The sequence below is a fragment of the Phalacrocorax carbo genome, chromosome 1, assembly GCF_963921805.1.
Source record: "Phalacrocorax carbo chromosome 1, bPhaCar2.1, whole genome shotgun sequence".
In the NCBI taxonomy this organism is placed as follows: domain Eukaryota; kingdom Metazoa; phylum Chordata; class Aves; order Suliformes; family Phalacrocoracidae; genus Phalacrocorax; species Phalacrocorax carbo.
The window spans coordinates 139,758,381-139,775,067 of record NC_087513.1 but is presented as its reverse complement, the minus strand read 5'-3'; positions in this window follow the sequence as shown (position 1 = coordinate 139,775,067).

The window sequence follows — 16,687 nt, the reverse complement described above, 5'->3', positions numbered from 1 at the left end:
GTATTAAATGCCACTCAGATGAAACCAAATGTAAACAGTACATTATGAAAGACAAAGTACAATGTAAAAGACAACAGTGTTTTCATTATTATAGAAGAGGCATTTACCTCATAACTGTACAGTGGAAACAAAACATAGAAGTACGAAGAAAATAGATCTATTTTGATAAAAGATAAGAAATATTAGTTTTATGAACATTTTGCTCTATGGCATCTGTTAAGTGATGGAAAAGCATGGCTCATTCTCTTCTAAAGGTATGTTCTAAAGTCACATATCCTTCTCCAGCAACCCAGGGCCTCTTCTGCCTGGCTGCTGGAGTCCAGCCCAGTGCCCAGGGACCTGGGTTCTCTGCCACTTTCCCTCTTGCAGTTTCAACCAGTAATGATGCTGAACACATATCACAGAGACATGGACATGGACACACAGACACAGACACACTAAGGTCATTGATATGGCCAGTCACACAGACAGCCACAGACAAGCTGGACTTACATCAGACACAGGCACAGCCAGCCACCTCCCATCTCCTTCTCTTCAGCTGGTAGATATGGAAGGTCACTAGTGCAGGCACACTCATGCACACGGGCACATATATGCGCGCACGCACACACACACACACACACACACGCACACTTGTATGGGCTTTCCAGCCACAAGCACACACACAGTGCCCGGGAGTACTAGCATGGTTAGGGTTTATGTGTCTGTGTGTTTGTCCCCCTCCCTTTCCTCACCATCTTAATTTGACAAGGTCCTTAGTCAGATAATCTTACTGAAAAAATAAAGGTTTCCACACTCTATGTATCCTTACCAATTAGTGCATCTAATCAGGTTTGCTCTCATCACTATCTCTCTTACCATCTCTTGGTCAGACTTGTGCTTCTGTATAGTCTTGCTTATAGCTTCCTCTGTTTTTTATAATGTCTTTTTGCATTGAAAAGACCATTGGCCATTGAGAAAGACTTTGACCAGATATCCTTAAAGGAGAAGTCAGTCTCCTTCCACGTACCCTTACAGCATCCATCAGTAGCTTCCTGTGCAAGTCCCTAAAGTATGAATTTACACCTAAATATGTGGGTGCACGTTTTACTATATAGTTGACATTATACAGTTTATCTATTCACTCAGAGACCCAGTGGAGGGAAGGCATTGCACTATCATTTTATACCCAATTGTATAACTGCCCTGGCTTAAGAAATGCAGTCACTTTCATTACATTATTCTTAGAAGGAATTATATTAAACAAGGACAACTGCTATTTCAACAAGTGAAAAAATTATACAAGGTATATATCAAAACAGAGTACGGCTGCTGGCTAGCCCACATCCCTGAAGTGTTAGAAATTAGATAATCTGGAGTTCACTTTTGGATTAGTCATCAAGTTGAAAGATTTAATAAAGCCTGCCTTAAGGATGCAATTCTCCTAGATGCCACATTTCATGAAGCTGCAGAAATATGCTTCCTTTAGTAAAGATCAGGAGTAAAAAAAAATTCAATAAATTGTTTTTGTTTCTTTTAATATAGCAATTTCAACTGCTCTTTTTCTGACCGAAATGTTTTCACAATTAGAAAAGGCAAGAACCAAGGTCAGTTAGCAGTTTGGTTGATCTTTAATTTAAAAGGGAGGGTTTTTTTATCAACTCTTTACCTTATTTTACATTAGCTGACATGATACGAAGAATTTATCATGAGGCTTCTTGGTTGGATCAATTTATTAGTATATGTTTCTTATAAAATAACATAAATAGAAATTATGTCTATCATCACTTTTTTCCTGCTGACAAGAATCCAGGCAAAATATGTTTATCCTCATTTCCCTTTGTATAAATTCATACATTTCTTTTTTTCTACAGAATGTCAGACACAGATTTTATTTTCTTTTCAAACATTCAGTGCTATAAATTTTATATGAACCACAATTGAAACCAATAAATCATTATTATGGTAACATCAGGTAAAGAGTTTTGACACAATTGATCCTGCAGTTCTATTAACCTTACTTTAATGTTACACTATCACTTTCAGTCTCCATCCTTCCTTTTCCAAATCAAATAATCTAAGCCCTTCTATCATTTCCCTGTATAAAGCCCTTTACCCCATCCTCCTTACCAGTGAAAATTTGATTTATTATCTAAATTTTGTCTAGTTCTGAAATAGCGTTTTAAAATGTTAGATGCATCATTTAACGTATGGATGAATTACTGACGTAATAACGAAATAATAACATTTTCCGTATTACTGTATGACATTTGTCTCTTTCTTAACATTGTCAGCATCCTGTTCATACTTTCATTCAGTCTTGTTCACTGAATAGGGTTTTTCAATGGACTATTGTGGTACCTCCATTTTCTCTAGGAAGGGTACAATCACAGCATTATGTCTGAATGATTTAACTTGTTAGTGAAAATGTGCATAGGCTGCTGGCTCATGTTACTGTAAGTGTCCTTTTTTCAGTGCAGAGCAATGAATTTATTTGTAAAGCATTTTTCATTCAATCTTAGCGTGATTTTCAACAGTGGCTATATGCATCAAAAAATACAACATTCGTTCCTAGCTGTTCTAACTCTTCAGTTTAGAACCACAAAAATTTTAACAGTTCATATTAGTTGATATTTGGTTCCTCTTTCAGGTAGGATTCTAGTCTAGTGATGCAATTGCAGTTCTGCTATAACTCAATTTTCTCAACAGGTCAAGGAACAAAACTGAGCCAAGTGATTGCTAAGCAAATAAAACTACATATAAGAACACAAAATTACATACAAGAATGCATATCTTTTAAATACTGTTGTGAAAATCAATGCATAATGTATGTATATAATTATACATGATATTTGCTAACCAATTAATATCTGCATATACAAATGCAAGCAAGAGACAACCAATCGATTAAGAGACAGACATGAAAGGTGTCTTTTTCAAAAGTCGTCTCAGACCATTGATGAAATGTAAAGTATTTTGTGATCTCTCCAGATTACAAAAATCTCACTATTTTTTAAAACAAACGTTAAAGAATCATTTAAAACCTTTCTGATTTTTAGCCAGGGCATTAAAACCAGTATTTGTGTGATCTATTAACTTAAGAAAATAGGTGACTAAAATGGTCTGAATCTAAAGAGTCACTGACTATTTTCTATCTCTTTGTCCATGTCCTACTTAAACGCATTAAAGCATGTTCAATTCATTAACAATCAAGAATAAGGATAAAGCCAGAGTCTTTAAAGAACGCTTTTGAAACTGGGTCATAAATAACAAAATTAAAACTTTTTTTTTCAAGTTTCAAATAGGTACAGAAAATAATAAGCATTTATGATACGAAAATAACTTGCCTGTAAGACTTTTCTTTACTAAGTATTGTGAATCTTATTTAATTACAATAATTTAAAATTACATATTACATACATATTATATATTATGTACATATAATGACTATATTTAATTACAATATTTTTAAAAATTATACCTGAAGTGGAAGGAAAGGAAACAGATTTATCTATGTTAAAATGGTAATTAATACAAGAGTTTCCTTTTGCTGATAACAATATGATTGCTTTCATTGAAGTATTAAACCCCACATGAGTTAAGCAGTATCTGAAACACACCACTAGCCCCAAACTTTTTTAATAGTTGCAGGAATAGTTATAGACCTTTATAGAATAGTATTATAGTCTACTATATATAGAATAGTATACAGATGTATTGTATAGTGTATATAGATATATCTATATACTATAGATATTAGGAAAAATGTCTTTACTGAAAGAGTGGCCAGGCACTGGAACAGGCTGCCCAGAGACATGGTAGAGTCCCCACCCCTGGAGGTGTTCAAAAAACATGTAGAAGTGGAACTTCAGGGCATGGTTTAGGAGGCATGGTGGTGTTGGGCTGACAGTTGGACTTGATGATCTTAGAGGTCTTTTCCAACTTTAATGATTCTATGACTCTATGACTCTATATATAGATATATGTATGCATATATATAGATATCTGTATATATATGTGTGTATATAAATGTACACATATAGAGAGATATCTGTGTATATATGCATACATATGTACATGTAGATACATGTATATATGCATATATATCTATACTGTAGGTATATGTGTGTATGTACGTATACACACACATATACACGCCTATAGATATATGTATAGGTATATGTATAGGTATATTGTATCTAATATAGAGAATAGTATACACAATATAGAACCACACACAGGCAAAGATCATGCTATAACCTAAACAAAGAAATTAAATTGATTAGTTTTAACTTATGCTCTGTGTTTATGTCAGTAAGAAATCCTGTCTGTATGTATAATTAATTATTTAGGAACTTATAGTGTATTATTGAAGCAAGTTCCTATCTTTAAAAGATCTTTGATTGAAATTATGATTGATGAAAAAATCTGTTGTACACTTTCTTCTACAGTAGAAAGCTACTATGTACAGTAGCCTTAAATATTTACCTTTTCATACTACATCAACATGTGGAATGCAGAAAAAAAAATTTGCCTTGCAATGCCTCCTTCCATTCTCTTGCTGGAGAAAATTAATACTGTCCTTACCCAGCCTCCACAACTTACTTTTCTTTTATAATCAGAAACAAATCCCTAAGTCCATGTTATATTTTCATTTTTCTCTTTCAGTGAGTAAAAATGTAAGTCCAAGTTTCTAAGCAACATCTTTGCCTGACCAACCCAGACTCAGAATACTTTTCAAATAAACTTCTGATTTTTTCTTCATTTTATGTTCTCTTAAAATTAAAATAGTCATAACACATGCCTCCTGAATGTGATCAATATCTAGCCATTTTCTTTTGAGAATCTACTTAAAAACCTGCAGGCAAATTCAAACTTGTTCCATCTGATTAATTGTGACTCAGCCTCTTATGTCACACCAAGATACAAGTAATGCTGGCAATTCCCACCAATTCAACACAAACGAACCCAGCCTTTGTTGCAACTTTTAAGACAAATTGTCCCAGTTTTAACATAATCCCCAAATTATATGTATAGTTTGTTGTAGTTCCAGCACAGACTTGTCTTCAGCACCATCTGTGCTGTGAATTGCCAGTCTGGTTTGTGCTTTTAGCCTGTCAGTCTAAGAGGAGAAGAGAGCACGTACAGAACTGACTAAGATCTTAAATACGGTTATTTTAACTTGCTGAATATCAAAGCCTGAACAGTGATGAAGACTGTGCTTGCACATTTAATTTTGTTTCAGGCTAGATGTGTCTGCTTTGGAGAAATATTGACAGTTACACAGAATCTTCATTAACATTTGCTGCCCTCTGTGAGACTCTTGGTCAGAGGCAGCACAGTGTTAAAGTAGCACAAATATCCAGATTTTGGTGCTATGCTCTCAATTCATGTTAACAGACTTGACATATTTCCCACTATGGCAAGCCTGGAACAGGACTGCTATTTTTTAATGCAGCTAGGAATGACTTTGTCATACATGTTAAAATAAGTTATCTCCCATCAAAATGACCTTGTGTGAATTGGCTGTCTTAAGCAACTGTTGGAAAACGTCCATATTTTAATAACAATATTAAATGCCATTATGGATGAGCAAGCAACATGTGGAAATTATTATGTAGATAATAAATCTACAGTTATTTAAAGAACAGAAATATTGTAGAATGAAAGGAGTTATTATTTACTATAAAGAACATTATTAGAAATAAATGTAGATGGCAAAATGGACAAATAAGGTACACCAGGTAGACCAGAATTTGTCTCTGAAGGTAGTGATAAAATACCCAATTTTCTGAGATTGTTAAAAGTACAGCAGGCTGATGATGGCCTCAAGTCAGATAGGAAACAATCTGTCATTTAGCAGAGAGACAAGCTAAAAGTCCTAACAGATCAATTTTATTTCTTAGCTTTATGACTGGATAAGAGTGTTCTCCAAGACACTGACAAAGTTATAGCATTCAAAAATACATTAAAAAAATAAGAAAATAAGGAAAGCAAAGCACTAACTTCAGTGGTAATATTTTGAAATTGTAAGACCAAATGTAACCATGCCCAGTGTTAGTGTTTTCCTTGAGATGCCTATTTAGATGTATTAAAGTTGCTTTTGGAGAGGATCCAAAGATTCATCTACTGTAATGTGAACATCTAAGATATGAGAAACTGCTTTTAAAATTCCTTTCTTCAGAGAGTCTAAAAACACTAACACAGTTTCACTCTAGAGGTCTGAATTTAAACGTGAGGTGAAATCCTCCAAATATGGCTCTGAAAGTATTGTGAGACATATATATGTGAAGATACACATAAGCCAGTTAATAGTCATTGAAAAATGTTGCATCTTCCATTTCTACAAGTACAGCTCTTGTGTTCTTGTTTTAAGGGTTTCTGGATTTAGTCTGATCCACACTGGAATAGATTGTGTTGGAGTTGTCCTTGTCATCACATTACCAAGTCAGATTCCCATTTGTTTTAGTCTTCCAAAAGTACAAGTGGAGAAGCGTCCCATCTTGCATCCTGCCTGGTGGTTAGAGCCTGAGGAGTAGAAATATTTTGCTGAAATTCTCACAGACTGAGAATTATGGGCAACCCAGGTATTTCTTCTATGAGTTCTGCAATCAATAGGTTTTTATCCAAAGGTGTGTTCCTTCTCCCCTGTTAGGCATACACTTTCAGAAGGGAACTCCACAAGGAAGATGGGCATTTCTTCAGACATACTGCTGATTGCTCATCTATAAGATTATATTGGCTATTTTTTGATTGTGTCTCATTCAACGTGTACAAGCTGTGAAAACCCCAGAAGCCTCAAAAACAACCCCATAAGATAAAGGCTTTCTCTACACAAAATAGGGGTGCCTTGTTTGATCTATCTGAATCTTTCTTCAGAAGAAATTATCGGCTTACTGGATAGGAAACCTCTATATTCAATTTAAGATCTCTAACTTGCTGGGATCAGGTGTTCAGATTTCAATACTGGCATATCAAAATGCAGTGGAATAAATGTGGCCATGTATTATCTTTTTGCTAACAAGCTCTTTTACACTAAATAACTAAACTGTGAAATGAAAATAATTTCACTTAGTTCACTAAGGTTCTGTGAAAGAAAGCATTGTTTTAGATAATACAGATGTGCAGGTATTCGTCCCATTTGTACACAGTTGATTTTCAAAATCTCCAACAGAATAACAACTTGGTTATCAGCTTCTGGATCTGAAAGAAGAGAGGGACAAAAGTTGGGTTTTTTCTGTATTTTTCAACATTTCCATTCTTGACACGTCCTACCATGCAATGAAAATTCAAGACACATTGCATGATCCCCACTCATTTGAAGTAGAATGTACTTCTAATTCAAGAAGATTTGATCCTGTACTTTTGGAGAGCATTTATCTTATCTAAATCTGAAGAGTTCAGATTTGCTGTGAAGACTGAATAATTCATCTATTTCATGGACCATTGAAAACCAATTAGTTGATTATTCAGATTCTTTTGGAATACTTTGCACTTCTCCAATTATATTTTTTTCCTAATAATTCACTCAATAAAGAGATGTAAATACTTAGCTACCATAATGAAATAGGCCTGAGCCATTATTTAATAATTTCAAGGGAAAACCTTTAAAAGGTTGCCATAAAGATTCTTTCATTTTTAACCAAATAAGATTCCATATATTTTTAAAAGTGCAAAGGTATAAAACATTATGCACGAAAGAGTCGTTTGTAAGTACGAACAGATAGAAGAAAATCGTATTGGAGAACATGCAAAGATAAACAATGTCATTAGATTATTTTTTTCCCCTGAATATCACTGTCAATGCAATCTGTTGTTTTTTAGAAAAAGCATGTACAGATGGAAGAAGTCACATGGAATATCTATTTTCTAAGCACCCACTCAAAAAATAACAAGGCTGTACCATGAAAAAAAGCCACTGAAATTCCAAAATAGGAATGAAGATGAAAAAAAGGTTAATGAGGAAAAAAAAAAACCATGAAAATCCAAGGATATAAAACTATTCCAAAGAAAATCTTATATTATCCTCTGCATTTTGTTGGATATGGAAGTACTACTGTCTGGTACCACCTAATTGGAATACTGCAACACCAGCAGAATTAAATCAAGGACAACTTTCTGAAATGGGAGATGTCATGCCCTGAGCGTATCCCCACCCCCCCACTACAGGGCATGGCAATGGAGCTTGTGTCTCATTTGAGTCTAAATTCAACTCTTCAACTTCACTTGATCACCAGGTACCTCCATCTCCTGTTTCTGGATCCCAGTCCTCACTCAGGACTGCCATTAAGGCTCCCCAGTCTTGTTTCCCTTTGCGCTTTCAGTCCTTGTGGAGCTATCATCACTGACATCTCCAGTCCTGCTGAGCATCCCCCATGGCAGCACTCTCAGCACCAAATAGGTTTTCCTCTGTTTGTAACCAGCCAAATATTCTTCCTGCCCTTCCTGAAGTGCAGTTATTAACAGCCAACACAAATAGATACACTAATTACCTGCTTTTCTCATACTATTTGTCTTTTATTTTAGAAGACATCTTCCACAGTGATACCATATTGGACCTATCTGATCATCAACCCAAGGAAAAGGACCATGGATTTTCACAATTCTTTCCATGGTCTGGACCAGCTGGATGCCACAAAGACATTTTGGGCCTGAGGGGCATCCACCTCCTTCCTGTCCCCACCATCCTTCTGGTTGAACACAGGAAGTCTTTAAAGCCACACAACATCTTTTTTACCTAAACTACTGACACAGAAACAGCTACAAATTTCAAAACACCCATCTGCACATAATCCCAAGAAGTTCTAATCACAGTCACTCACACACACCCTCAGGAGTAGGTGTGCACCACCTTCCTCAGGCTATGCAGGTCCCCACCACCCTCCCACCAGCGGGTTCCCCCATTCTTCCTGTGGGAGAGGTGGCTTCTCCAGTGTCAGATGAGCCCCCACCGCTCAGAACTGCCCACTGACCTGCATAGAGGTGAAACATCCTACAAGGCCCACACACCCTGAAGGGGTCTGCACACGCTCCCCTGTGTGAGCAGCCCCTGGCTGGTTGCAGGCACCCCACATAAGGGTGCTCAGTCCAGGCTGGACTTCACACAGTGTCAAACCCTGTTTGGCTTCTGACTTCTTCCCAGCCCAATGTCTGTCTTCCTGTTACAAATGTTCATGATTTTTCAAATGTTTTTGGTTGGGTTTGGTTTTGTTTTGTTTTCCAATCTGATTCCTTTATTTCAAAAGTGTTTTTGTAATTCCCTGGTTCCTGTTCAAGAAAAACAATGATCACTTTCCTCTCTAGCACTAACCTGCCAGTTTGAGGCAAACATACTTTCAGATATCTTTTGGTATTTCATTCACAGGCTGGTTGCACTCACATGCCTATTTAACAGCTGTTGTTATCCAGGCTGTTTTACAAAGGTTGGGCTATGCGGACACCCCACACAAGAGAAATACAGCTCCAAATTAGGGATGGCATTTGAAAAGTAGTACAAAAGATAAATCAATAAGACATGTTATGGAAGGAAAGGTATTCTTAATTTAAAAAAAAAACCCTGAAGGAAGGGTATTTTTAAAATAATTTTTTTAACCCCTAAGTTAATTTTACCTGTTCATGCTCTCCTACACACATACAGAAAGCATCAAAATATGTGTGTGAAAATGGTCTGCCAAGGATCAAAACTGAAGATGCTGTGTGAACCCTCTTCTTTGTATGCAAAGCAGGATAAGGCAAGCTACCTGTTAAGACCTCACTACATCTCTGGAGTTCTTCTTCACTGATAACAACAAACTGATTTTCAACTTCCTCTTCAATCTTGTTTGAGTGGATGTTGCTTGGGATCATTTGCATCATTATTTTGTTTCAGTCTTCTTAAGTTTCATGCAAAATTCCTGAGCTTCACAGTTCTTAATTCCGTTATGAAATCACAGAGTCACAGAATGCTTTGGGTCAGAAGGGACCTTTAAAGATCATCTAGTCCAACTCTCATGCTGTGGCTGATTCTGGCTTTTTTGCCACTTCAGTCCTGGTATTCATCATCTTGATACCTCATTTTTATGTCGGTTTGCTACTCTTCATTTGAATGAAATCACACATACGATGCTAACATATATCTTCTGGTCCTTCTTTTGTTGTTTCTTCTAGTGCTTCACTATAGACATGCACATTTCTACGTACACATGGTAATTCATAGGTTATTAATAGCAATTTTAATATTTGTTTTACAAATACTAACAGTGGGATTTTATGGGAGACTAGCCTGCACTGGGCACCTGTTTGTAGGCAGCTAACTCACAGAATCACAGAATCACAGAATGATTGAGTTTGGAAGGGACCTCGGGAGCACCTGCTCAAGCAAGGCTACCTAGATCATTACATGGGACAATGTCCAGATCACTTTTTAATATCTCCAAGGAAGGAGACTCCACAACCTTTCTGGGCAGCCTGTGCCAGTTCTCCATCACCCTCACAACAAAGAAAAATGTTTCCAGATGTTCAAAGGGATCTTCCTGTGTTTCAGTTTGTGCCCATTGCCTCTTGTCCTGTCACTGGGCACCACTGAAAAAAAAAACCCTGGCTCCATCCTCTTTGCACCCTCTCCCTAGGTATTTCTATACATTGATAAGATCCCCCTGAGGCTTCTTTTCTCCAAGGCGAACAGTCCCAGCCCTCTCAGCCTTTCTCATAGGAGAGATGCTTGAGCCATTGTTGTCCACAAAGTAGGAAGTATTTGGAAAACAGAAAGTAAGGCTTTAGACTGGAAGACTAAAAGGGGAAATCATGTTTTTACTTGGAATTCTTAATTTGTTCTATCCAATTTATTAATATACAGTAATCATGAAATTTGGTCACAGCTTCTTGACAAGAACATGCTAGATAGTTTTCTCAGTTTATCTCACAGCCATATAATTAAAACCATTAGCTAGAATTAAAATAATTTGCTGTTGTACAAATTTGCATAGGTTTTTAACCAAAAATATAGCTAAATATTAGAATAGATCATGGAGAATGTGCTGGCTTCTCCATCACTGAATTAATCTTTACTTAATATTAATTACACATCTTTTTTTTTTTTAAGTATATACCTTAGTTCAAACACAGCTTTTGAGTGTGGAGCATGCTGTACAATAAAGACATACTAAAGTAACTGAGCATTCTGATCATAAAATCCAAGGGGACACATACAAGGGGTTAAACAGGTAGTTGGCCCCATATCTCAACAGGAGCAAAGAACTGAGATTGATTTATTTGTAATATTTGTAGGAATCAGCTCCCCTCTTTTCTTGATCGTATCAGAACCAAATGCCTCCTCCCTGCTACTAACCCAGTTCCATTCCTTGTTCTGTTTAATCTTTATAATACCCTTTTTCACATGTTCTGAGACTCCTCGTGTGATCCTTCTCTGCCATCCATGCCTTATTTTGGAGAGGAATCAGGAGCCCTCAACTTTGCTTTCTTTTAAAGAAAAGATATACCTGGCTTTTTTTCTTACAACAATATTTCCACTTCTGAAGCTCCAGTGGAGTTTAATTAAAACTGTTGCATTTCTATGAAATCTTTCAGCTCAACCAGTATGAACCATCTGACAAAGAAAAAAAGCCTTCTAGAAGATAACTTCTCACTGGAAGAAAATAGCATGTTGGGACAAAGTTTTATTTCTCACAGAAAACTCAGGAAGGAACTACATCTTCTCTTACACTCTATGATATTCAGGATGTATGGTGCTATCTGACTCAGATCTTGATTTACAGGATCAGTAGCAGCACAGATAAGGGGCATTATGTTACGAAGTTTTTCCATTCCCTCAATGTAGTGGCATGAAATTCAGCAAAGATATACGGAAGGTCTGTTGCAAATGAAAACAGAAAAATCTGGCTAGATGATATGCTTCCAAAAATGTCTCAGCAGAGACTCACTGAACTGCAACAAAAAAAATGCCCTGAGGCTCTGTCTCATTGAACATAATCTATTCTAGGACTACAAGAACCCTTTTTGTATTAATAATTAAGAGATGAAGGGTCTCTGCAGGAGCCAGGGCACTAATATAGAAACTAAAACTAGGAGTGAGAGACAAAAAGGGGAACTATGTATTTAATTTAGAAGGACAGAGTTAGAAAACGGGGTCAGGTCTGGCAAAGGTAATAGGATTGAAAATCCACAGAAAAGAAATGGAGGGTGAGGTCACGGAGACACTGCAGAGAAGATAGCTTTCTGGTTGGATATCCTCTGTATCAATGCTGTGGAATTTTTTCTCATCCAAAATTAGGACTACTGTTCTTTTGTACCACTTTTTTCTTTTTCTTAAGAATACCATTGCATTCTTGCCTGATCTATTCGAATTATATGCTTTTTCCATTATGCCTGCACAAAGTTGACTTTATGTCAAGCTTTATAAATTCTAAGATCTTCAGCTTTGTCAATTGTTTACATTTTGTACTTCCTGAATTTCTACTTTTTCTGTATTTATATTGCATCACATTATTAAATTTAATGCATTTGGTCATGTTATGGAGATCCTAAATAATTTCATTAAGAACTTGTCTCCCAAATTCATCTTAAACTGAGCTAATAATCTTCTTTCAAATCCATTTTAAGTTAAGCTCTATAACTTGCTGTTATAATTAAGCTTTTATCCACAGCTATTCTGAAGTCTTATTTCAAGAGCTGGCACACAGGCATTAGTAATATTTTTCATCAGGTTGAGCCAGAAACTAACATTTAATTTATTTTAACTGTGCAAATACTGACCTTAAACATACCTTTCACTTTTGACATTTCACACTTATCTGTTTTAAAGATTTCTGAGACACCAGCAATAACCTAAAAAACCTATTTCTTGCTTCAAAGCTACTTGAATCTTCTGGTTTGTACTTCACGGGTACACATGACACAACTATCACTTAGAGAAAACTTGAAAATAGGAGCTCTGGGGATGAGTTACCTAATAAAAACCCCAAAAGCCAACCACCACCAAAAAAAATCTGCAAATGTACTCTTTCCAGGCTACTATTATTCATTCTGCACTGAGAAACTTTGTTTCATGTTTAGCAGAGTGACTGGTGGGCTTTAAGTGTTCTGATTCTGAGAGTGTTGACACCAGAAAGATTCTTCTGTTCATGAATGTTGTCAGATAGGTGCAGTACTAATTGTTCACATGCTTTACATGAGGTAGAAAATGTTTATTTAATGGTTGAGTTCTGGTGGTTTTAGGTAGATCTTTGTGTTAGAGTGTTTTGGTCTTGCTCTAGATTTCCAAAAGGTTCTAACATTTTGAAAAATACATGTCTTTTTTTTTAAATTAGCAATTATCATAAGCTTTTATCTGAGTAATTTTATATCCTTTTCCCATAAAGAGGGTATGTCCATACCAAAAAATCCCTTAGATACAGAGAAGCACATGCTTATTGAAATTGGTTTTACATTTTTAGCACTGTCATGATTCAGCCCGTCGGCAACTAAACACCACGCAGCCACTTGCTCACTTCCCCCGACCCCTGTGGGATGGGGGAGAGAATCGGAAAAGCAAAAGGAGAAAAACTTGTGGATTGAGATAAGAACAGTTTAATAATTAAAATAAAAATTATTATAATGATGATGATGATGATAATAATAAGAATAATAATATAAAAAGGAAAAGGGAAAAAGGAAAAAAAAACAGAAACACAAACGATACAGCCGCTCACCACCTGCCAACTGACGCTGCCCGTCCCAGAGTCATGATTGCTGCTTCCCTCCCCTGGCCAGCTCCTCCCAGTTAACATACTGGGCATGACATTACATGATATGGAATATCCCTTTGGCCAGTTTGAACCTGTTCTCTTGGCTGTGCCCCCTCCCCTCCCAGCTTCTTGTGCACCTGGCAGAGCATGGGAAGCCGGAAAAGTCCTTGACTAGTGTAAGCACTACCCAGCAACAACTAAAACATCTCTCTGTTATCAATATTGTTTTCATACAAAGCCCAAAGCACAGCACTGTGCCAGCTAGAGTGAAGAAAATTAACTCTATCTCAGGTAAAACCATGACAGATACCTGAAATATCTTTTGAAGAATGGGACAGTTGAACTGGAGGAGGAATGAGCTGAAATCTTAAAGGTAAGATCTGGTTTTGTATCAGGGAATTATGCAAATCTAGGGAGACATCCAAATATCAACATTTCTGATACCATTATAATAACAGAGAAAACCAAAATAAAAGAAAACACCAATAAAATAAACAAGCAGTGTCCATTTGTGCCCCTATTAACCTTTGCTGTTGAAAACCTGTGAGGCTAAGGAAGCAGTATGAATAAAAATAGTTAATACTCCTAGAATGTCTAGCAAATTATGATATCTTGTTAGAGAAACTATTTCTGATACATGGTATTATCTACTCACTAAGGATACGTCTTGTCAGGGAAGTGGAATTTAAAATGGGACTAGTGTTAAAGATATCATATACTCCAGTAAAAGGATTATACATTCAGATTTGTATTCATACAAGTCAAACTGTAGAAGAATACGAAGTATTATAATATGGGCTTCTTTGACAGGAAGTGAAAATTTTGTGACAAAAATTACTATATGGTTAGAACTTTCCTCTGAGCACAGACCAAAGCAGACTACAAAGCAATTAAGTTTATAAAGACAAAGATTAAAAGGCACTTGAGCCGTTCTACTTACGCTGTCTTAAATAAAGAATATCCAACACATTTGAGAAGGCAGCACACAGGAAAGGACATCATTTTTTCTATTCCAAAAACAGTTTGTAAAACTCTGCTTGCTCTTAAAGTCATTCAGGCAGCAACTTGGCATAAATCAAAAAGAAATCAGACCTCCATCAGCTTTCTAGACATGAGGGATCAGGTAGCCATCAGCTTTCTAGACACAAGGATTTTTCTTTGGGGAAGAAGGCAGGCAGGGAAGGGTTGTTTTTTTCCTTCTTCTGTGTCTTGGGGGGGGGGGGGGGGTTGGGTTAGGCTTTTGGTTTGTTTTTTTTTCACAGAAGACACCTAACCTTTATCATCCAGGACAGTTAAGAGATGCCTATACCATATTTTGGAACAGTATGCAAGAACAGCCAAGTTAGATCCGTCCCAAACTCTTGCAACCATATCTTTTATTGCAGTGCAATTTGTAGTTGGGATCCCAAAATAGGTGTGGAATGAGCTCAAAATCTTGTTTATGGGCAAAGAAACACACCTTTTTTCTATGTAAAGCCAAGAATTTATTGTTACTATAACTGAAGTAGTCTAATTCAAGAATCATTATTAGTCTATATCTAATTGTTATTAAAAATAATAATAATAATAATAATGCAGTTAAAATTTTTATATGCACACTTATTTTCTACCTCTTTTCCTCATGTTCTGTTATTGCTTTTTGTGATCCTCTGCGTCCTAAGGATGGTGGTTTCACTCAGCTGATGGCGGTGGGTGTTGTAGTGAAAGTACTCCCAAAATACAAGGCAAGATGGAAAAGGAAACAGAACTACAGATTACTGAACCTCCTGTACAGTGCAGCACTGGGCATGGGGTGGGGAAATCTTATGAAACTCAGGACATATCATGTAATAATTAGTGGGAAGTTTAAATGTAACTGCTACTGTCAGGATTTCATCTGTTAATACCATTCTGTGCACAACTCCAAGCAGGCATATTAAAGAAAATAAAACTCAGAATTGAGTAAGCATAAAGTAGAATTACTGGAAAAAGTGGCAGATGAAGCTTTCATACGAGAAATATCTTATGAATTTGACTTTTACAGACAGGCTAACAGAAAGACAATAGGCTTCTATGGCAGAATATTTTGTTTTGCCTCATGACCAGAATAAAAATCTCATGTTCAAGATAACTATGTGAAAGATTACTGTTTTATTTTTTTAATTTGCTTTTTTTGTTGTTTTTTGTTTGCCCCGCCCCCCCCCCCCCCCCCCCCCCCGGTTCCAGGTAAAGTCATGCCCCCTGTTTCCATGAGGCAGACAATACTCTGCCTTTGAAACAAAATGATAACTCTTCGCAGTCTGTTGATCATAAGAAAACGATGCCGTGCCTTTGAGAGTTATGAAAGGGATTTCTAACTAGCTACTGCAAACCAGCATTGTTGTAGGATCTTTGTGATTCCTAGCTGCACTATCCCTTCAAAGTCTCATTAACATAACTAAAACTAGAATTTATTCAGTTCTTCTCAAGTTGTTTCAAAGGGGCTTATTATGTGCTTTTCCCCTTGGAGCACTAATTCACTCATTCAGTTCATCAGAGCTGCAACACTGAGGAGCACAATTACATATGACCACAAATTGCTTAAGTACTTCTAGAAAAGAGAATGCCCTTTCAATCTGTTTAAAATAACATGGATTGATTAGTGTCTCAGATAAGTTCTTAAATATTTATGATAAATTTTGTTCTGTTATATTACTAAAATGTAAATAATAAGTTTATGAACAGATACTATGGTTTACTTGCCAGCACGTGGATAATAATCAGCTAAAGTGCCTTGCTCTACTGCTGTTCATTTTTTGGCTCATAGCTCCACAAAGTAAGTTGAAGCAACATATTGTGCACTTATAATTAAACAGCCTTATGCCAATTGCTTCTGTTAAATAATAGCTTTCTTCTCAGAAGAGTGCTTTCTCATCACTAAGGACTCTTTTGCCCTTTCGACTAATACAATTCACTTTCCTTGATACCGGTAGGATTTTATCCACAGGGATCAATTCATTCACTTATAT